Below are 23,682 nucleotides of genomic sequence, written 5' to 3' on the forward strand. Positions count from 1 at the left end.
GCATTATGAACGGCACCCCCGTTTCGAGCCGAAATAAGTCCCGGCAACCCTTGTACGCAGCTTCCCTAGGGGGCGGGGACATACACTCCTCTAAGCTTGGTGAGAAGTTGTCAGGCTTCTCCATCAGTAAGAGAAGACACTTGGTGGTAGCGAATCGGCCTCGGTCGAGGACCTGCCTCACGGCAAAGTCGCTTCATCGGTGGGGACTTTCCACCTGTCCAACATGTACCCGATGTGGACAAGAACCCGAAACCGCAGAGCATCCAGTTGAACGGTTTGTTGTGACAAAGCTTCCGGGTGGGTTCGCGACGGTGCACGAGTGCGGTACGGACTTTGCCGATTGGGTCGATCGTCATAACTGATAGTGTGAGCACCATCAGAAGCTGCTGCCATCAGCATGACCCAAAAAATGCTCCAAAGTCCTATTAAAACAATCCAAGGAACTAAACTTTCCTTTTCAACAAGATTTATTGATTCAAAGAGGCGATTGAAGTCCTGTAGCTGGAACCAAATTTGTTATTTCTATGAATTTTTCGTAGTACTTGGCAGGTATGAAATAGTATCCCATCTCAATGTGGCTCAGTTAGTTGTTGATATTTATTTAACAAAATTGATTAGCAAATCAACTTAATATAAAAATACGTACATCCAAAACTGTATTTGTCTATATCCGATTCTCGAGATGATACAACATCTTTTCAACATTGTTGTAGTCAGCGCAATACAAGATTGATTCATTTTGGGGCTTAAGAATTCAAAATAATATCTTTAAAACAATAACGAATTTCTCCTTTTTTATCTTCCTCATCATTTTCCTCCCCCTTCTCTCCCTCTCCTACTCTTCTCCTTCTTCTTCTTCTACTTCTTCTTCTTCTCCTCCTCCCCCTCCTCCTCCTCCTCATCCTCCTCCTCCTCCTCCTCCTCCTCCTCCTCCTCCTTCTCCTCTTCTTCCTCTATCACCACCACCTCATCCTTTTCCTCCTCCTTTTCATTGCCTCTCAAGACGTATTTTGGAATTTTGAGTGTTCCTTAAGCATCGTGGAACGCAGATGAGAGTTGTGGTTTGTATTGGAATAATATTATAATAGTCAACAACCAGAGATATGGAACAACCTCGTGTATATTAATGTTTGCAGAATTAATTGAGGAAAGAAAATAAAACATTTCCTGTTTTTGTGAATTACAGTTTATGTTTATGATATAATTAATTTGGTTATCCAAACTTAATCATGTTAATTCGAGATTCTTAAAGAAAATAATTCATGAATGGGTGAATTGCTTTCAAAGAAGGAGGAAAAAAATACTAAAGGATGAATCTATTTTGATGAGTCTAATTGTGATCAAATATTTTATAACAAATATTCAAATAGAACGAGATTTTCTAAGACACCCGGGAAAACTGAGTTTATTTATAGAGTGGAAAAATATGATAATGTCCTTTTATTTTCGGAGTTGCCACGGTAAAAATAAAAAAAACATGATTGCTCTAGATCAAGGTGTACACAGTAGCAGGTCTGATAACCGAACACAATTATGAGTTAATCAAACATTGTTGTAATGGAAAATATTTTGTGTTGGTTTGAAAATATTTCCATTACAACAATGAGACCATAACAATGTGGGATATCAGACCTGCGAATAAGTAGATCTTGCTCTAGATTCATTCAAAATGATATAACACTTCAATCCAATTAATCATGATCACGCCATATCGGGAGGGATGTCTGTTGACCAGTCGAGGCACGTAATCGCCAGGTCGGCCCCTCTTTATAATTGTACCGATTGCGTAAATCCGGGATGATGTCGAAATAAACTAGAGGAAGATTATTGAGTCAATACAACTGGAAATAAGGGGGGGGGGGGGGGGGGGGGCGTTGACGAGAAAGCAACTAAATTTAGAAAGATCAGTGGATCACATGTGTTGATAATCGCAAACAATGAAGTGACTTGCCAGAAATGAAGTGCCAGAAGACAATAGAGAATAAAAACTTTGCGGTGATGAGGATTCGAACCCACGACCCGAATATTACAGCAACTCCGCCTGGCAACGACAAGGACACTCTACAATCAATTGTCTCGATTGTAAAGTGTCCATCTTGTGGCTAAGCGGAGCTGCCGTAACATTAGGGTCGTTGGTTCGAATCCACATCTTCGCAAAGTTTTTATTCTGGCACGTTTCTACTCCCTCATTTCAAGCAACTAAATTCACTCTAAGAAACTAGGGAGCAAGCACCGGTATGAGGTAAAGATCTGAACAAGTGTGTAATGGTAGAACGCCTGACCGGTAATCAGAAGGTCTGAGATTCGATCCTCGGTCGAGGTAGGCTGATTTTTTGGGATGGTATATTTCTTGTATTTATCTTTCGTGCTTTGTCTGACACCTTTCATACACACTTGTTCAAATCTTTATCTTAAATTCACGGAGATCCCGATAGCTCAATTGGTAGAACACTTGCTCCACGCGCAAAAGGACCGAAATCGATCCCCCTGTCCACCCAGCAGTGATTGGGTAACTGGATCTGTTAGATCTGATGGAAAGTACTTTGCGATAGACTAGCGTCCTATCCAAATAGGGCCTATGGGCCTAATGGCTCCGAAGGACTACTGTTTTTATGGAGGCTCATGAGAACATGCGCTCTAGCTTATCAGGACCATGACGATGACTTTATCAACTGTTATCGACTAGAATAAAGCCATTATGTCTTCTTATTTGCAGGCTGATAATCCAAATCTTTATGGTCTCATTATTGTAATGGAAATACTCTCAAACCAGCGCAAAGTATTCTCCATTACAACAATATTAAAACGAGCCCATAATTATGTCCGCTTATCAGACCTGCAAAAATGCTCACATCGGATTTTATGATTGTTCTCTTCCTACTTGATAATAATATTATGATGTTATTCTTTTTTTCAATATTCAAAATATCGCCATAATATGAAAACATCGGCTCGATCGTCTCCATTGTGTTGCCAAAATAAAGGGTCACTGATGATATTATCGATCAGTCGTTGACGTGTCATTGATTAATGGAAATGTTAGTGAATGTCAGCCTGAACTGTCAGACAACAGACTGATTTAGATGATTAGAAACAGATCAATGGGCTGTGAGAGGAAATAGCGGCGGTACTGTTGTATTCTGAAGAGAGAGATAAAAAAAAAAAAACACATTAAAAAAAAATGGCCAGAAAATCGTCCTTCAAATATTGATCGGTTTGATTAACCCTTATCTTGCCGAAAACTCTAAAACCTTGCGACTTCATTCCCAGGTTAGGTTTGAGAGTTTTTTTTTAAAGATGAACGTTAGTTTAACTGGTCGGTGTTTGAAGGACGAGTTTTCTGGCCAAAATTGTTTAAAACATGTTTTTATTTCAGCCTACGGCAGTTTACCCCAATCGGCAAATTAACCAAAACACAAATATTGTTATGGCGAAAAATCGTGTACTTCATTTGAAACCAATCGTCTCAAAAGTGTGTTACATCGAGGTGAACCTGATGCTTAGAGATGAAATTTAACTTGACTTAAAAAGGCGGAGTATCTATAAATAGATGTCTTGATTGAAGAGACTGAAATCGGTCCATTTAAGTTTAAAAAAAAATGAATTTCCAAGTTGCATACCTTTGATTTTAAAATCAATTTCATTCCGGCATAACACTGGATTAACATAATATTAGGTCTTCTTCTTCTTCTTCTTCTTCTTCTTCTTCTTCTTCTTCTTCTTCTTCTTCTTCTTCTTCTTCTTCTTCGTCTTCTTCGTCTTCTTCTTCTTCTTCTTCTTCTTCTTCTTCTTCTTCTTCTTCTTCTTCTTCTTCTTCTTCTTCTTCTTCTTCTTCTTCTTCTTCTTCTTCTTCTTCTTCTTCTTCTTCTTCTTCTTTCATTCGCCTCCTCCTCTCCATTGGTCTTTCTTAGATAAATATTTTAAAATATCCTAACAAATCTATATATTTCCAGATTGTTGAGATTCATGACAGTAAATCGACTGGATAACACAATTGAAAATCAGCGAAGATGACGTCAATTCAAAACAACAACTGATCAGGTTAGAAACGATCTGTTCTGTTGTGCTTCCACAAATACGTTTGCTATTTATTTGGATAAAGAACTTAAATATCAGATATCGATCGATAAAATAACCCTCGATTTCTTAAAAGAAGACTTCATGAATGATGATTATCATTTCAAGTTTGAGACGTGTTAACGATATGAGGGTAATTTTTAAAATCTTCGTTATCTGTGGCCCACCGTCTCAAAACGGTTATTATGTCGGATCGGTTTGATTGCAGAAAAAAAGTGAATTTGTTTCTAGAAATATGAAATTTGTACTCTCAGTTTTGTTATACAAGAAAAATGATTTCTGATAAATTTAATAAGTTTAAGCTCATTTTCCGTCATCTGGTTTATCCGACATAATACCGTGTTGACACGTTGGAGTAAAATTTTTCTGGCGAATTAAAAAAAAAAAGATATTTTTTCAGAGTACGAATTTAATATCTGTTCTAATTTTAGTTTGAAATTTTCCTTGTTAGCTTTGTAGGGTTAAAATAAACAGAAACGCTAAAGTTGCAATAGTATTGTAAATGCTACTGTTGGAAGCAAAACCAAAATAAACAACGGTAAGTATATCCAAAGTTCGTTCCATAGATTCAACTGTCTAACCCTCGGTAAATGAACGGAAATACAAAAAATAGATAATATTTTTTAAAAAGATAACATCCTTCAGATTTGAGACATGTCCATTTATGTATGGGGCTGGCGCTCTACATCGTGAACAACGAGAGTTATATTGTTTTCTTTCTATTGGAGGACACCAAAAATAATGCTATTCCGGTCAATGTAATTTTGACCGATCAGCAGGCATCTCACCAATGCAAAAAAAAAAAAAAAAAACAATCAAAAAAAAAGAATGAATAATAATCATTCAATTAAGCGCTTGATTATTCTAACCGGAGTTCCAATTCCGAGATTACGCCGTGTATTATAATTTCTTATTTATAAGAATATTTCTTTAATCTGGTATGTACACGTTGTGGGACAAGAGATTGTTATCTGTGTAAGTGCGTGTATTATGGATGAACTACCAAAAGGATGAATGTAGCAATTGGGATTGACGGGGCAGTGATCGATTGGTCACTCGGCTGGTGCTTGTCTGGGATCTTAATGAATAATGCATCGCGGCGGAGGACTCCCTGCGTTATTGGGTCAACACCGTGCTAGAAATACACAGGTTTGTTTATTAATCCGCCGGATGTGGTTTGCCAACAATAATTTCTACTCGTTTTCTTAATTATGTATAATTTTTTTTTGTCGTCGGGTGATTCAAATTATGTAAATGTTGCGAATTGAAGATAAATAATCGTATTCTGACACGGAGTCTATTAGAATTGTACAAATATGTACATCTATGTTGTTAATTGTTACGATTTTACAATAATCAATGCACTTTCGAATTGATTCCCTGGACAGACCATATAGAGACAAATTTGTATTTAATATTTTTGGGCAGCTATGTGATTTTGTGGTATGACACTCACTCTCCTTAGTCCTTGTAAAAGGCTCTTTATTCAAGTTCTCTCGCCGAACTCAGGTCTAAAATCAGTACCTGTTTGTTAACTGTGTTGTCTCTGCTCGAAAAATAGTTATGATATCGCCTTACTACCGTCATGTCTCGTCCTACATACGTGTTAAGTATTGCTGTCGGCTAAGGACCTCTTGTAAAGCGCTGTGATCACGTTCAATGGATATTGTGCTGTATAAATGATCAAAGTTAAAGTGGCTCATTAGGCAATGTTTTTTCCTTTGGAATTACTATAATATTCGTCACTCCTTATATCTAGTTCATATACACCTGACCCGAGTTGAACAAGGTATTGTAACTATTCTACACAAGGGGAAAGGTAGGGGGCTCAAAGTTTTGCAATCATCGTTGACAATCCTGTCAAACAATGTTGATTGATTATTTTACGTGACAATGCACATTCGAACCGCTTTGCACAATCGTCTGAAACACCAAATGCACAAGATTTCAAAATAGAAGAAGCAGGTGTGATTGTAGTGAAACTAGAAGAAGACGCCCACCATACACTCCAAAATTGCCCAAAGTATGCACCAGCAAGAGGGGGATTTTTTGGCCTTGTACCACCCCTCTGCAGACCAAACTGTATGGGCTCTTGATAGAGCTGAGGAAGACAACGGCGTTCTTTCCCCAACCAGTCATTCAGTCATGAAGTCAATATGAGGGGGAAAGAAGAAAACGTACCGCTTTGTCATCGACGGCCCATTATAACCCTCTACCTATCACATTTAGGAAAATCATCAGATTCGTTACGATACAACCAAATGATTCTCATTCAGAATTCATTTGTACATTAAAAAATCGAAGGGTCATAGTTATAAGAACTTATTGTTGTGTTTCACATACTTCGACATGATATTATGTGTTTGACATGGGGGTGGGGATGGGGTGGGTGGGTCACATATTTCATTACAAATCGGATCGTTTTTGAGGAACAGATGATCTAGCCGCTTCTTGTCGGTAAAAGTAAGAAGTTTATGCCTATCCCGCACTGCCCTCTCTAAGAGCTACTTTATTTTCAGTTTTCCATCTTCCCGATGACTCTCAAGCATGTGGCGTGTCATGCTTACAGTATAAGGTGGTGCCAGAATCAGAAGAAAATGACTAAAAATATGCTATATTTGTAAATACAAGAGAAGAAAAAAACATTTTAAGAAAAGACTTACTCAAGTAAGTAAGAGGCGGTAGTATAATATACTATTTCTCAGTTTTATTATTATTGTTTTTTTTTTTTTTTGTTTTTTTTTTTTCTGTGATCCACTTTTAAAAGATGGATGCGGTGCCAGGCACCAATTCAACCAATATAGCCACGCCCATTGGCTCTCAAGGCAATAGACTGATAGGAGAAAGGAGCATAACCACGCCTCTTGGACAGACCGAATGTAAACGCCGGTATTTAGTGCTAAACTAAGCAAGCTACTCGGTATTAGCGTCGATGGTAAGCGTTAAAGTAAAATACTCACTAGTTTTTCTTCACCTATCTCAAAGCGGGGAATCTCGATAGCTCAGTTGATAGAACACTCGATTCACACGCAATGACCGAAATCTATTCCGGGAGAGGTCTAGCATTTTTTCTGAATCCTCTGTCCACCCAGATTGAGTAGCTGGGTCTGTTAGATCTGGCGGAAAGTAATGTAGAAACAGGGATACATTCCGGTTCCATGGGCATAATGGTTCTGAAATTAAATGTAATTGTGACATAATACCAGCTTGATGCAATTGGTTAAATTTCAAAGTGACTGTCCAATTCTATTTACCTATCAAAACTGTAAACATTCTGTGCCTAAATTCATTTTAAGCGTTTATTCATTATACGACTCCATGCAGTGCTCTCGATATCATTATTATTATTATTATTATTATTAATATTATTATTATTATTATTATTATTATTATTATTATTATTATTATTATTATTATTATGATGATGATGTTGATGATGATGATCATCATGTTTATTGTCTATTAGATTTCAAGAGATGAACGAATAATAACATTATTGTAAAGAGCATACATTAGATATATCAAATAAAGCTTTTTTTGTGTTTAGTAGTGGTATGAACCGAATAGATATTGACTCAAGATGAATAATCGGTGGCGTACTATCATATTCTTTGTGTTTGCTTTTTTACAGACTATAACATTATAATAAACGACTACAGCCTGAATGAATGCCAATGTATTATCTAGGTGCAATCTCTGCCTATGATCACCCCACTTCTCTCTCTCTCTCTCTCTCTCTCTCTCTCTCTCTCTCTATATATATATAATATATATATATATATATATATATATATATATATATATATAATATACATATATATATGTATCTAGAAATACACAGGTCTAGTATGTCTAGTATATTAGTATTCCCACTTTAATTCAAACTCCTTAAATAGTCGAGCACTCTATAGATTCGTGCACATCAATATCTCCAAAAATTAATGCTATCTATCTATCTTTATCAATCCATTCATCTATCTATTTCTCATATATGTTTCTTAATTTTTTCCTCATTTCCATTATCTTTTGTCAAATATTTGCCCTACTCCACCCCGTCCCTCCCTCCCTCTCTCTCTCTCTCTCTCTCTCTCTCTCTCTCTCTCTCTGTGTCCCTATTTTTGTCTATCCATGTATCTATCCATCCATGCATTTCACTTATCCATTCATCGATCAAGTTCTCTGTATGGTTCTCCCATCTTTTCCGCATTTTCATATTTTTGACAAAGTGTTTGTCTCCCCCCCCCTCTCTCTCTCTCTCTCTCTCTCTCTCTCTCTCTCTCTCTCTCTCTGTTTATCTATAATCTCATCTACCTCTCTTTCTCTCTTTATTTATGCATCCATATATCTATCAATTTCTTTTCTATCTCCCATCTTATCCTCATTTCCATCAGACAAAGTATTTGGCTCAGATTCACCGTAGCAATATATGATAGCGCCAACATAGATGAAGTCTATAAGAAATAGATAAAAATTCAAGCTTATTAAACCAAGATTTTGTCTGATTTTTTTCTTCCGCCAAGAACTTATATTCTGCCTTACTTTGACAGAACGCATATTTATATTTTTAGCAAACAATTCTTGCTCCCTACACCAATCGATTGAAATGATCTTCACTTTGTCAAAAAGTCTTAAACTCCAGACTTCAGGGAATTCTAAAGTTAAAGAATGTTGATAAGTTGGGAGACATTGTAATGGATGGATATAGTAGTCTATCAGAATTCAAGTTCAAGTTTAAGTTTAACGTCTTTGTCTGTAAAAGGCGAATTACCATCACTGCAGATTGTATACGTTATATGGTGATTTTTTTTTTCACTATTGTGTTATAGAGTTGAAAGATAAATGTTTAATAGTCGATCATATCAGCCATAGAACTCATGGAGCCTGTGATCAACCCGATTTTTCTAGCGAAAAACGCATTATAGAAATTGCTGGCTAACCTTTGGATATGACGCTAGTATATTACTTACCGTTAGATCTAACAGACCATCTACCCAATAACTGCTGGTGGGACTTAAAAGGGGGGGGGGGGTGTCAGACGAAATAGTAGGGTTAATCCTATGATCACTTGTTGGTCTTGTTCCCTTTACCTGCAAAGCGAGTGCTCTACCAACTGAGCTATCGGGGGACCACGAGTGATTACACGAGTCAAGTGTGTCCTGGCCAAAGATTGACAAGGTGTTTTGTCAGAGATTACTGTAGTTTAGTTCCAACCATTCCGATCACCATTCCGACAGCGAGAGAAAACCGATCAATCAAGTTTCTTTTTCTATAGATTTCATTTAGATGTAATAATAAACAAAATGTCAAAACAAGCCGTCATCTTATAATCGGATAGAATACAAAATGAACCTCGTCTCAGCCCCTTTTATGCGTCTTTGTGATCTTGTAGTATGACAAGCAGCGCAAAATTATGTCCTTCGAAAAGGCTCTTTGCTCACTTCCTCTCATTTTGTTTAGGTGTAAAATTAGCACATGGCCTTTAACAGCCTTGCTCAGTCGAAAAATATTAACTTACACGGCTATGTGATCTTGTGGATGACACTTGCCTTCGGATCGGAAGGTCCTGGGTTCGAGCCTCGCTCGGCGCATAGTTGAGTCCTTAGAAAAGGCGTTTAATTCACATTCTCTCATCGGACTCAGGTAAAATGAGTACCTGACCGTTAACAGCGTTGTCTCTGTCCGAAAAAAAAGTAAAATATGGCGTAACAGGTGTCATGTCACGTTCTATATGTTAAGTGTTGCTGTTCGCCAGGGACCACTCGTAAAGCGCTTTGAGCACGTTTAGTGGACAGCTCTTTAATATGAGAGTAAATGTAAAAATGCTCAAGTGTTCTCGTTTTGTTTTATATGATCCATTTAAAGGGCTATTGAATATCCCGTATTATCTAAAATGGATTAGACCTTATTTATATGAAGATCAATCTTTCGTAAAGATAAGATGTCAGCTGAACGAAAGTTGGTTTGATTTTATATCATAATTTATGGAGAAAACTCCAAAAACAATTTCTGTACCATTTAGTATTAAGAGGCAAGAAGGACCAATTTATTTTATGTCTGTAAATGATCGTTTCTTTACCGCCATTTACGTACAATCCACGTTAAAAATTTCCCCCTAAAATGTCAGGCTTTTTACTTAAGCTGGTATACATATTGTTTCAAATGCTATTCTTGATTCACATCCACTGCATACCATATTATTTTGTTAGATTATATTTTAGTTTGTCTTGTATTTTGTCTTTGTAAATAAGACCACCTACGGACTCAAAATAAACCCGATATAATTTCATAGTCATCAATATAAACGATTTGGGTATCAATAACACCGTTATTTATTTATCTTCTATAAGACGAATATGACGCCTAAGAGAAAGTAATTTTCAAAGCGTGTGAATCTTTCCACCATTATTAACCAGTTAACTGTCGTACTCTTGAAAAACATGTTTTAAAAATTTGGCAAGAAAACCCGTCCTTCAAATTAATGTCAATCGATACAAATGTTTGAATACGTGTCTTTCTAGAGTATGGTAGTTACTGGTTAAAGCTAAAGGCAGCAAAGCCTGAAATGCTGTCATGTCGGATCCCCACATTTCCACATGAACTAACATTCAAAATATCAATAAAACGTTTGAATTGTACATGCTAAAATCGTTGTGTTGTTGACCCTTAGTTTTATTCTATGAATAATATTTCCTCTTCTTTTCTTTCTTCTTTTCTTTTTCTTTTCCTCGTCTACTTCCTCTCCTTCGTCATTTCCCGCTTCCTCCTTGTCCTCCTCTCCCTCATGCCATTCCTCTTCCTTCTTCCTCTTCTCCTCCCCCTCCTCCTCCTCCTCCCCTCCTCTTCCTCCTTCTACTACTACTACTACTACTACTACTACTATTACTAATACTACTACTACTACTACTACTACTACTACTACTACTACTACTACTACTACTACTACTACTACTACTATTACTACTGCTACCACCACCACTACTACTACTACTACTACTACTACTACTACTACTACTACTACTACTACTACTACTACTACTACTACGACTACTACTACTACTACTACTATTACTACTACCACTACTACTACTACTACTACTACTACTACTACTACTACTACTACTACTACTACTACTACTACTACTACTACTATTACTACTACTACCACCACCACCACTACGACTACTACTACTACTACTACTACTACTACTACTACTACTACTACGACTACTACTACTACTACTACTACTACTACTACTACTACTACTACTACTACTATTACTACTACTATTACTACTACCACTACTACTACTACTACTATTATTAAACAAGATTTACACTCCGCAATTCCGACGAATCATCATGTCTAATATCCTTCACAAATAATATTTTATATACCGAATCAATGTTCGATTTCATGCAAAGTCACCTTTCAGCCGTCTTTACAATATCCATCACTGACTAAAACCAGATACACATTCACATCCATTTAAATCGATCGATATTTAAAGGACGCGTTTTCTGGCCAGTTTTTAAATACGTGTCTTTCCAGAGCAAGGCAGTTATCTGGTTAAAATCAATCAATTCGGTGACTAACCACTAACAAAGCTCGGCATCGCTTGATTTTGCGACAAAACGACACAGCATTCGCCTGGATAGCTCTCAACGCTACATTTACGTGCCGTGTTTTATAATCGTTTTATCGTTGCAAGCATCTGAGATCTTTTAAATTATATATCACTCTATTGAAGTACTTGGCAATTTTCGATCCCAATAATTTAATCTCTCAACAGCAGTGGAAGCCAAAGCGTTTCTGCATATTAACTTTTGTGATGTTGCTTTTCCCTCTTCACTTCTGAGGTGGCAGATAATTGCCTAACAGGCATCATGTCTCGTTCAACATATTACGTGTTGCTGTTGGCTTGGAATCTTTGTAAACCACTTCGAGCACGATTAGTGGATATTGCGCTATATAAAAACTCCCCCCCCCCCCCACAGATAAATGACAATATTGAAAGATGAAAAAGCTATTTAGCAGGTTTTGAAAGTCACCTCCTGATATAGGGACGTGCTATGAAGTGTTTCTTTCTTAACCAACCGATTGTGAGATTTAGTCCTACTCTCTATGTTAACACGACCCATCAGACTATTGATTTCCAATTATTTGACATTTACAGCAATCTGATTGATTTACGAAAACGGAAATAGGAAAAAGCGCCCGCTTTCGACCGCTGACAGAAAGTCCCTTGCGAGACCATAATGAGTTTTCCTGCTAGAGTATCGTGACGACTCAGCTCAGACTTCGTTAAGTCAACTTATTTATTATCAATCATATGGTAAATTAAAATAAATGTATAATACAACCAGCTCGGACGGAGTTCATTCAGTAAATAACAAAACAATCGTCTAACAATGTTCCCAAGAAACAAAGAGGGCTTAAACGTTCACTCAGTCAACATTCATACCAATATGCAAAAACATCCACAACACAAAATGCGTAACTATAAAGAATTCTAACATAATTGCACACAGCCGAACAACTACATTCATACATAGCCAAACAACTCCAATCCATTACATGTTACAAGTATCACTTCCAATAAAATTCGTATGCGCACATAATTTGTGCCTCAAAGGAAATATTATTATCAGGTGCCTTCAGAATCTATTTCAAATAGACTACCACATTTATATAACCTTAATTCATGATTCATTGTTGAGCTGTAAGCTCTTATTTCTCCAGAGGGCCTGATAACCTAGGATTCCAGTTTCAGCCGAGTTTTTTTTAATACCGTCCCACCTCCCTCTGATATGTCCTTCTGGTAGTGCTAGGCCTATTATATCTCGCGGAAAATTCTTTGCTTTAGACTGGCGTTCTTTCAAACGGATGATGTGCAATCCAATTCCAAGGACATCATGGCTAAAAAAAACCCCAACTAATTTTTACTATTTTAATTCTTTTAGACAACATACTCTTAATAGAAATTACATATTTTATGTTTTTCTTCCGCAGAATAGAAAATATGTATTAAAATTAAATGGCAAAAAGCCAATCTGTCATACTCTCACAAACACATTTTCCATTTTGGCCCCCTCAAAAAACTACTTCAAATGTCAATCGATCAGAATGACCTTCAAATTGTCAAAAATTTCGAAAAATGCTATAACCACGAATCCCGAAACAAATGTATGTGGTCGACCCCTCCCTGAAAATGGACATAGATTTTATGCTGACGAGGCAGCTCAAACCAGCTCAGTATGTTTATTTCACAGTCGCTTTGGGTTGTGAGGAGGATGGAGGTGGGGAGGTGGGGTGAGGGGAGGAGGGGGGGGGGGGGGGGGGGGAGTGGAGCGAATTTAATAATACGTAATGGAGTTGGTGCTGAAACCAGCAAAGTAAAATTGCAAAATTCAATATTGGTATAACGCCTGACACCAACCCTTCACATCGAAGTCATGCCTCAATACGGATCCTCTCAAGTCTGGGGCAATCTTCATTGCTTTAAATATGATGGTACACACACTGAGAGAGAGAGAGAGAGAGAGAGAGAGAGAGAGAGAGAGAGAGAGAGAGAGTGGGGGGGGGGGGGGCGACAGCTTGTGTTATGATCTATATGCTCTTAGAAGCAAAAAGCAAATGCGTCCAGAAATGTATTGTGGCCAGTTTTCACCCCATTTATTTTCGGGTCTGGCAAGTTGAGAATCACTTAAATCTTCTGTGAACCACTATATCAGTTTGCGTTGATTGAAAGTGAGTTCGTCAGCTTGTCATGACCCAAACTGCCGAGAGATGACGAATTACTTATTTTGTATTTCGGCCAGAGAAGGATTACTTCATAGACGAATAAAATAAAATGACCAATAACTTTTAAAATAAAAAACAACTAAAATTAAAATTCCCTATATTCATCACATGGGGAAATTTGTCTATAGGGTCTATTCCAATGGACGACTGGAATAACCCAGGAGTCAGCCACAGTGCAACGCCGCAAATTGAGCTAGGGCGAGGTGACTTGCTCAAGGCCACACAGTGCAGCGAGTAATCGAACTCGGTACCTTTCGGGCACTAAGCAAAGATCTTACCACTGAGCCACGCTGCCCCATACTCTTTAAAATGCTCTCATTCATAAATATTTAAGGTTCGAGATTGTTCGACCTGTTGGAATGTCTCTCAGTTGTACAAAGTTTTGTTTTGTTCTGCTTTTTCTGTGTTTTGTTTGTTTGTTTTACTGGGTTTTTTGTTTGTTCATTTGTTTGCTTTAGGGTTTTTTAAATGTTTATAAATGTAAAAGTAAAATGAAAAGTTGTCATTACGTGCAGTATAGGTGTTAAGCCAATGGTTATCTCTTCAGTAATCAAGACATAAAAATAATACGCAGCAACAGTGACAATAATGTTAACAACAATAAAAACATTACGGCGCTGAAGGAAGAAAAACGTTTGGAACGTTGGAACGTTGCATTAAGAGCGCACAATTTTAACCTGAAAAATGTCATCAGATCTTATCTATAAGTTAACAAGGTAAAAGGTCACATGAATTATAAGATTGCTTAATATATATATATATGTATATATGTATATATGTGATAAAAAACAAGCAAAAAGGTGAAAAAAGAAAGGCTTTGAAATTAAACTGTATTAGCCATCGACGTTTTGGGTAAAATCCCTTTCTTTAGAGAAACAAGGGATAGATTTAGGAAAAAAGTAAACTAAATGCATTACCTTTTTCCTAGTACTTTCAGGACTGATAAATGCACACCCAGTGCATGCATGACAATGGGGATGTTTAACAGTTTGGCCAAAATTTAAAAATAAATTTGTTATAGAATCATAGTTATTATTTGAATCTTCTTAGTTTATGATTAATTTTGACAATTGACAGCCCAAAGTTTTAAACAAGTCAAAGTTTGCTTTACGTCATTGATCTCATCGCCAAGAATATATATATAAAAAAAGAATTGCATCGAGGCTGGTAAATCAAGATGTCTCTAGGGATAGCAAAGAAGGTAGCGAGAGGTTGTTAGACACTGGTGTCCGTTCTGAATGGATGCCATGTCGTGTCCCAGACCGAGCTAAAAGGATAGATTCGAGTAAATCAAAACCACTCGAGGGTTAACGCTCGTCAAAGGGCAGCGCTCACTGATTTTCCAATCCTTTTCTTTGTTATTTATGAAGCAATACACATCCAATTCAAGAAACAAGAAGTTAAAAAGTATAACCAAATAAAAGTAAGAATTGAATTTACAAGTTTCTCTGTACCACTTTGAAGATTGATTCGAATAATAGATCACTTTTTGTCCGTTGTGACAATATTTCACGGAAAGAGATTTAGAAAACCGAGATGTTCAGATTCTGTCTTATAATATTCGGTGGGAATTGTCTCATAAAATTAACACTCACACGAGCTACAAATATTTTTCGTCAGATTCCATCAAAAACTCGCCAACAATCTGATTAAAATATCGTGTTTATTGACACGACAAAATGGTGATTTTACATTTTGGCCAGAAAACGTATAATATAGTTAATGTAATGTCGACCGATTAATACGACTCCCAACTTTTCAACAACAAAAAATTAAACCAGAGACTTCTTTTGAAAGCTTAAGTTTAAGGATCTTTGAAAACTTTGGGGTAATTTTGATCCATCGATGTATGAAGGCAAAGTTTTCTGGACAAAAGGTGGAAAACGCATTTTGTCAATATGCGGAAGATATGTCCACTTTTGTAAGATTGTAAAATTAAGGTCCCCTTTGTAAAGTAAATCAGTGAGTCACCGAGTGTACTTCACCGTCGAGTTGCGAGTTCCAATCCCGTTTCAGTATTTCGCTTTTTTTTTTCTTAAACAAGAAACTTAGTTCAGATTGCTCACTTTGATTCACTGCGGCTTAAGTTTGATATCTTGGTCATTTTCTCGAGATTTAAAAAATAGCTCTTGTGAGGATTAATAAAGATAATTTTATTCTTTATAGTTGTATATTATATAGTTCTAGATCTATCTTATATAGGATTTTGTTGCAATGTATTGGTATACTTAATTCAATTACTTTTAAAACACAAGGTTAACATCAAGATTTGTTCGGCTTTGTTGTCTTGTGTTACGGCATTCACCTTAGGACGTTGAGAAGGTTTCTGTAAAACTTGGCACGTCCAAGCACAAAGTGTTCGGAACGCTGGAAAAAACGCCTAGTGAATGGGGCCCGATAATGATAGCAACCCCCCCCCCCCCCCACCTCCCAACCCGATGCCCGATGGTAGACGATTACAACTGGCTAGCTTAACAAATATGGAGGGGGATTGGGGAAACACTTCTCAAGCGCATAATGGACGGTGCCCCTGTTTCGAGCCGAAATCAGTCCCTGCAATCCTTTTACGTAGCATCCCTGACTTTGGACAGGGTTGCGCATACGAGATGGAAGTCCGCTCGGACAAATTCATTCGAGGAGGCGGGGTAGACTCCTCCAAACTGGGAGATAAGTTGCCAGGCTTCTGTAAAAGCAAGAGGAGTCACTGGGAAGCGGCGAATCGACTTCAGTCGAAAACCTGCACAATGGCAGCGTCGCTTCAACACTGGAGACCTTCCACCTCTTCCACATTTACTTGTTGTGGACAAGAGCCCAAGACCGTAGATCATCTAGTCGAGCGTTGTGCTGTGACGAAGCTTCCAGGCGGCTTCGCGAACTCAGATATACCTACTTAAAAATTTAAACATACGTAATTTTTAGGCGATAAAAAATTGCGGTCGCTATTGTCAAATCTAAAAATCAACAATTCACTCTCACAAGGGTTAAACAACTTCAAAATCCTTACGATTTTATAGTATGGCATCGGCCTTCATTTTCAATCAGTTTTAATTACTACGAATTATCAATGAAGTTCTGAAATTGGAGTAAAAAATCTCTTAGTTCTACGAATTCTTCGTAATGATGGGCAAAATTGCGACCGTACACGAATGCGGCGAGGAATTTTCGGCCTGAATATATCATCATAACATAGATCTAGTTGTGTAACACCATTAGAGGCCGATGTCTTCGGACCCGGTCGGTCCTGGATTCTATTCCCCCCTTTAACGAAAGGCTCTTTACTCACATTCTCTCACTATACATAGATTTTAAATGAGTACCTGACCGAAACTTGTTGAACCACCTTATAGATAGTTCGAAGATGACGTCACTCAGGCCTTTGTTATTGCTATTGTAATCCTCGTTTGTGAGTTGTTCTCACTAAACTGTATTAACCAGACTATAAAAGTTCATGGTTACACAGAGTTTGTGTGTTGGTCCGTTATACTTCCGGATGGCAATGTTGTGAACTCCTTGGCCAAGCGCATTCTATCTATAACCAGGCGTCATGTCTTATATTACATGTTAAATGTAGCTGTTGACAATGCGCTTTGAGTGGATGTTGTGCTATATAAATGCTGAAATTAAGTTGTTTTGTTATTTTTTTGTTTTATTTTTGTCTTTTTTTTCAACTGAGATTTGATCCCCGGAACTCGTATGACATAAATGGATACATAAAGGATTCATCTCCATTATATGATAAATTATGTGTTTATGAACGGAACCAAACTAAGGTGACCTTCAGACTTGTTAAAATGGATTTCGTCTTTTTCTTAGACATAATAAAGTATGCAAATCCCATACTCAGTCCTTGGTTATTTTGATCCTGTTAGATTTTTATCAAATTATTATACGCCGAACTCTTTCTCTCTCTCTCTCTCTCTCTCTCTCTCTCTCTCTCTCTCTCTCTCTCTCTCTCTCTCTCTCTCTCTCTTTCTTTCTTTCTCTCTCTCTTCCTCTCTCTCTCTCTTTTAAAAAAATTTCTATTCTCTTTCTCACTCTCTTCTCTCTCTCTCTTTCTCTCTCTCTCTCTCTCTCTCTCTCTCTCTCTGTCTCTCTCTCTATCAATCTATATATATATATATATATATATATATATATATATATATATATATATATATATGTATATATATATATATATATATATATATATATATATTATATATATATATATGCGTGTATGTGTGCGCTTTTCAAAGTTAATTTAATTTTATTTTATTCATTTATATATTTACCGTTTAATTTTAAAGTTGAACACTATTATTTCATGGTTTTTGTTTTATACTTCTACCCCCCCCCCACCCACCCACCCATATATTTATATGAATAACCTTTTCGCCTCTAAACAGTATTTTGTTGACACAATTAAGATGCTGAAAGTTAGATGTTTAGTCAAATTATTATGACATTAGGGTTAAGTGTGTATATTTTGTGAAGGACCGTGCATAGTTTCTAAAGTGAACATAACTTAGCTCTCTCTTTACCAGCCATTTTCAGAATTTTCCCCGAAACTTCACACCAGCCCAATACACAAATATATTTTTTTTCTACTCAAACAGAAAAGGAACAAGTATATTCCATACATGATATTGTCCAGTGTCTAATTTGTATCGCTATAACAAAAGTATTTTCTTTATTAGTTGTGATGTTCAAGGGATATAAGAATAATAAAATTGTTGGTTGTATCGTAACGAATGTAACGATTTTCCTATGGATGGTGAGGAGAGGGTTAAATCTCACATATATTTTACCTATCTCATATAATTGTAGAGTTCTCGATAGCTCAGGTGGTATAGCATTCGCTTCAAAGGCAAAGGGTCTTTGCGTTTCAGGGTGCAGTCCAGATTGTTTTTTTTTTCTGACACCCGCCCTGTCACCCAGCAATAATTGGGCAGCTAGCTTACCTGATTGAAAGTACGTTGCGATAGACTAGCATTCTATGATAAGATTTACAAGTAATTGCTATTGTTCATTTCACGCTACAGAAAAAGAGATAAACTCCGGCTCCATAGACCTAATGGATCTGAAGGATTGCTTCCATAAATGGTCATATGTAACCTTAAAATCACTTCTTAGCATCAGACTTATCAAGACATCTTACCGCTTTGAGACGTTAGTTCACCTATTCGTTTCAGACACACACACACACACACACACACGCACACACACACATTTAGGCGTAAACACACAAACACTAACTAATACACACACAAGACGATTATTAAAAGACGATTCCACACATAGTAATGAAGATATTGTTATTAAATCCTGGCTTTCTCTCTCTCCTCTATAATACCTGCTTAAATTAGAATACCCTCCGACAGGGTTGTCGCTCTCCCTAAAAGGATTAGATTGTCTTTGTCAACAGACAGTATTAGGAGGAACCAAACACCAGCGACTTCATCAACCATAAACTTATCACTTCCTATAAAGACAACATATCTTAATAAAGATTTCATCTCGCGTACTGTTACAAAACTGCTCCACTCTTGAAAAATTGGCAAAAAAAAACTGGAGCTTCAAATATCGATCGATTAAAATGAACCTCGTCTTGCCAAAATCTATCAAACCTGAGACTGAAAGAAAGGATTGAGATTTTTTTTTGGACAAAATGAGGGTCATTTTAATCGATCGATATTTCAAGGACTAGTTATAGAGTATGGCTAAATTTTTCAATGTTTTTTTTTCAGAGCACGGCAAAAAACATCTCTATTTTAAAATGTTGGCAAGAAAATATATACTTCACATATCGATAGAATAAGATAACTCTAAAACTATTCAAGAAGTATGATACTTGAGACTTCTTTGGAGCCTCGGAGATCCAAGTCTTTTAAGAAGTAAAGAGTTATATAAAACGATAGAAAACATCGGTATATGAAGTTTTAAGGCCAAAATTCTAAAAGATGTTTTGTCATCGTAAGGTAGTTATATCCTATCCGAAATTAAATTTTCGATCTCATCTTTTCTTTTTAAAAGATGCTCGTTAAAATATCATATACACATTATACCCTCAGGTTAGTCGTCTCTTATTATGGCCCCCAGCTGGTCTTAAATCATATTATTTTACCCATAATATTAGACTTATTTTGAACCTGCTAAATTGTTGTAAATTGAGACATTAGGGAGCAGGCACTGGTGTAAGATAAAGATCTGAAAAAAGTGTGTATGAAACAGTGCCAGACAAAGCAAGAAAGAAAAAGCATTTCTGACCGATAATCAGGCGGTCTGGTGTTCGATCCTCAGTCGAGGAAGATAGCTATTTGGTGGGAGGGTTCTTGTATTTTTCTTTCTTGCATTGTCTTGCACTGTTTCATACACACATTTTCAGACCTGTTTTTACTATAAATTCATCTTTCAGCATCTAAAATCGAAATCACTGTGTAAATCGTTTTAAACGGCCAGTTGCAATTGTTACTATTAACATGAAAAAGTTTTAAAATTCAGCAAAGATCCAGCATTACATTTCGGTTTTACCAGCATCAGAGCCGTGTAGTACTTCTATAGAAAGAACGAAATTAACGTCTCTCAGCCGTTTAAATGATTAGTTCTCACTAAATCATATCAGTCATACAAACTACAAACGTTCAAGGTTACCCACAATGTTGTGTGTTGATACGTTACATCCTGATGTCAGGTATTGTGAGTAATTTACCTATACAGAGCAGTGTATGAGGTGTACTGGCATATCCTCCTCCTCTAGGTTCCATGCCTGGTCCAGGCTTCGGATACTGCATGAATTATCTCTCTCCATTACTCCCTGTCTCTTGCTTTTTCATACAGCTCTTGGATTGTTAGGTTGGTGAAGCCCTTCAGTTGGCCTATGAGTGTTTTTCTTTGTCTCCCCCGGGCGCGTTTACCAGGTATTTTTCCACAACTTGCCAGGTATTCATTTTTATCTTTCCTTACTATGTGTCCGAAAAAGGATAGTTGTCGATCCGCTATTAAGGGCATTAGTTTCCTTTGTTGGTATGTTTGTTTTAGCACTTCTTCGTTCGTTTTGTGTGCAGTATACGATATTCTCTGCATCCTTCTCAAGCACCACATTTCAAAAGCTTCAATGTTCTTTTGTGTTTCTGCATTTGTAGTCCAGCTTTCGCATCCGTATAACAAGATTGGCCACACGTAGCACTTCAAGACTCGGAATCTAATCCCGAACGACATCTGTTTGTTTTTCAAAATGTTTCCCAGGTCCATGAAGGCCTGTTTGGCTTGAGTTATTCTTGCTCGTATGTCTCGGTTACATCTTCCATCTGTTGTCACTATTGAACCTAGGTATTTAAAACTTTCTACGTTGGTAAGTTGCTCGCCGTGAATCGTTATATTGCAGGTGTTGTTGTTTTCGGGGGTTTTCTGTATTACCATGCATTCCGTTTTGGTGATATTCACTTCCATTCCCTTGGCTTCACTATCTACTACCACTTTGTCAACAATCTTTTGAAGTTGGATTTCTGATGTTGCAATGAGTACCGTATCGTCTGCGTATCTTATATTATTTATGTTGTGACCTCCTACTTTTATTCCCTCCATATTAGTTATGCCCCTCATGATTGTTTCTTGGTATAGATTAAACAGATCTGGTGAGGTAACACACCCTTGACGGACTCCTTTCTTAATAGGAATGGAATTTCCTGTAGAGTTTCCGATTTTGATAGATGCCTGCTGGGTGTAGTATAATGTTTGCATGAGTCTGAGGTCTTTCTCATCAGCGCCAATGGAGTGCAGTTGTTTTAGTATTTCTTCGTGGCGTACTCTATCAAAAGCTTTTTTGTAGTCGACAAAACAGAGGTATAGTGGGGTCTGAACCTGTATAGCTCTTTCACTTAAAACACGGAGGAGGTATATTGCGTTCCTTGTCCCTCTGTCAGGTTGGAATCCATATTGTTCTTCTGCGATTTCGGGGTTAATCTTATTCCTTAGCCTGTTGATAATTATACGCAACAGTATTTTGTTGATGTGGCTTATTAAACCTATAGTTCTAAAATTTTCGCATCTGACTGCACCTGCTTTCTTTGGTATTGCTATGAAAATAGAGTTACAGAGACCTTCTGGAATTTTCCCAGTGTTGTATATATTGTTGAATAATATGTGAAGTTCATCAATTGCTAGATCTCCTAGGCTTTTTAATACCTCTACAGATATTTCATCAGGGCATGTTGCTTTACCATCCCTCATTCGTTCCATGGCATGTTCAATTTCACTTTTGGTGATGTTTGGTCCGCTTAATGGTTCTTTGAATTTCAATGGTGGTTCATTTCTATTTGGATCATTGTACAGTTCGCCTATGTATTCTACCCATCGGCTTTCTATATGTTGTTCTTCAAATAGCAGTTCCCCTTGTTTGTTTTGGATACAACTTCCTGCTGCTTTGCTTTTCCTTTTCCCTGATAGTTCTTTTATTCTTTGGTGAGCTTGTTGGGGGTTGGGTTTGTATTCTCTTTCGATTTCGCAGCATTTCCAGTCTAGATAGTTCTCGTGTGCCTCGATGCATTTGGATTTAATGTGGTTGTTCAATGTTTGGTATTCTGCAGACCCTCTGTTGCATTTTCGTCTTTCTTCAAATAGGTTTAGAATTTCATTTGTCATCCATTCCTTTTTGCTGTTTATTTGAGCTATTGGTAAATGCTTTTCTGCAGTTGCTTTGACACACTTTTGGAATATATCAAATTGTTTTTCACATTTTTCATTATCAGGTTCACTTTGGCTTTGTATCATGAGTGCATTTTCAAATTCTTCTCTCATTTTTGTTTGTATGCCATTGTCTTTGCATAACCTGTAATCCCTCTTTATTCTACCAGCTGTTCTCTGAATAGCTTTAAACTTTATCCTTACTGTACAAACAACTGGGACATGGTCACTGTCTACATCGGCGCCTGGGTAGGTTTTGCAATTTAATATGCCATTTCTGAATCTTGATGATACTGCTATAAAGTCTATCTGGTTCCTTGCTCTGTCCCCTGGTGATTGCCATGTCCAGGTTCTTCTTGGGTGTTGTTGAAACCAGGTGTTTGAAATCATTAATTTATTTGTTCTACACCAATCTGCCCAGATGTTTCCTCGTTCATTTCTGTCTCCGAGTCCATGTGGTCCGATTATGTCACCATCTCTGCCTCTGCCAATCTTAGCATTTAGGTCCCCCATTACCATAAGGACTTCTTGTGATTTACACATTCGTTTTACTTTGTCTAGTGAATGGTAAAACTCTGTCATATCTGCATCTGTCGCCTCTTCTGTTGGTGCATAAACTTGAATAATATTGGTGTCAACTACAGGTCCTCTTAGCTTAACCAACAAAACTCTGTCTGAGATTGCTACGTGCCCTTTGTAAAATTTGGTTGATTGTTGGTCTAAGATCATCCCTACTCCTTTTTGGAAAGAGGTTCCACCACTCCATATGATCTTATATGTCGTGTTGTTTTCTTGTTTTGACATGGTTCCCTGCTCTTTCCATCTCATCTCTGCCAGGCCAAGAATATTTATTTGGAGCCGTTTCATTTCTTTTAGAATGTTGTTTAGTTTTCCTTTTTGGGCACAGGTCCTGACATTCCATGTCCCAATTTTGGTTTTGTCACATTTGTTAAATTTATTTCGCCTAGTAACTGGCTGACGGTTCGGTGTGACCTGACGAACATCACGCTCCCAACCGAGCGAGGCAGCAGTCTTCCGTGAAAACATGCTCCCCTTTACGCTGTCACCGTTTAACTTTTTGGACTTATTCATGCAGTTAACTCGGCAAAGTTACAAGAATGGTTTGCCATTGCCTATTCTTG

At 37.3% G+C, this 23,682-nt stretch overlaps 1 long non-coding RNA gene across 1 annotated transcript in view; it reads left to right on the forward strand.

Moving 5' to 3' along the window:
* LOC144966749 (uncharacterized) overlaps positions 1 to 23,682 on the forward strand; it is a 182,212-nt gene that overhangs the window by 150,534 nt on the left and 7,996 nt on the right. The window contains exon 4 of the long non-coding RNA XR_013644264.1: positions 3,954 to 4,041. This is a non-coding gene — a long non-coding RNA (uncharacterized LOC144966749). The remainder of the gene's footprint in view (positions 1 to 3,953; positions 4,042 to 23,682) is intronic.

The sequence above is a fragment of the Berghia stephanieae genome, chromosome 2 (assembly GCF_034508935.2).
Source record: "Berghia stephanieae isolate SIO BIC M18660-M18661 chromosome 2, UCSD_Bste_1.3, whole genome shotgun sequence".
NCBI classification, from domain to species: Eukaryota; Metazoa; Mollusca; class Gastropoda; order Nudibranchia; family Aeolidiidae; genus Berghia; species Berghia stephanieae.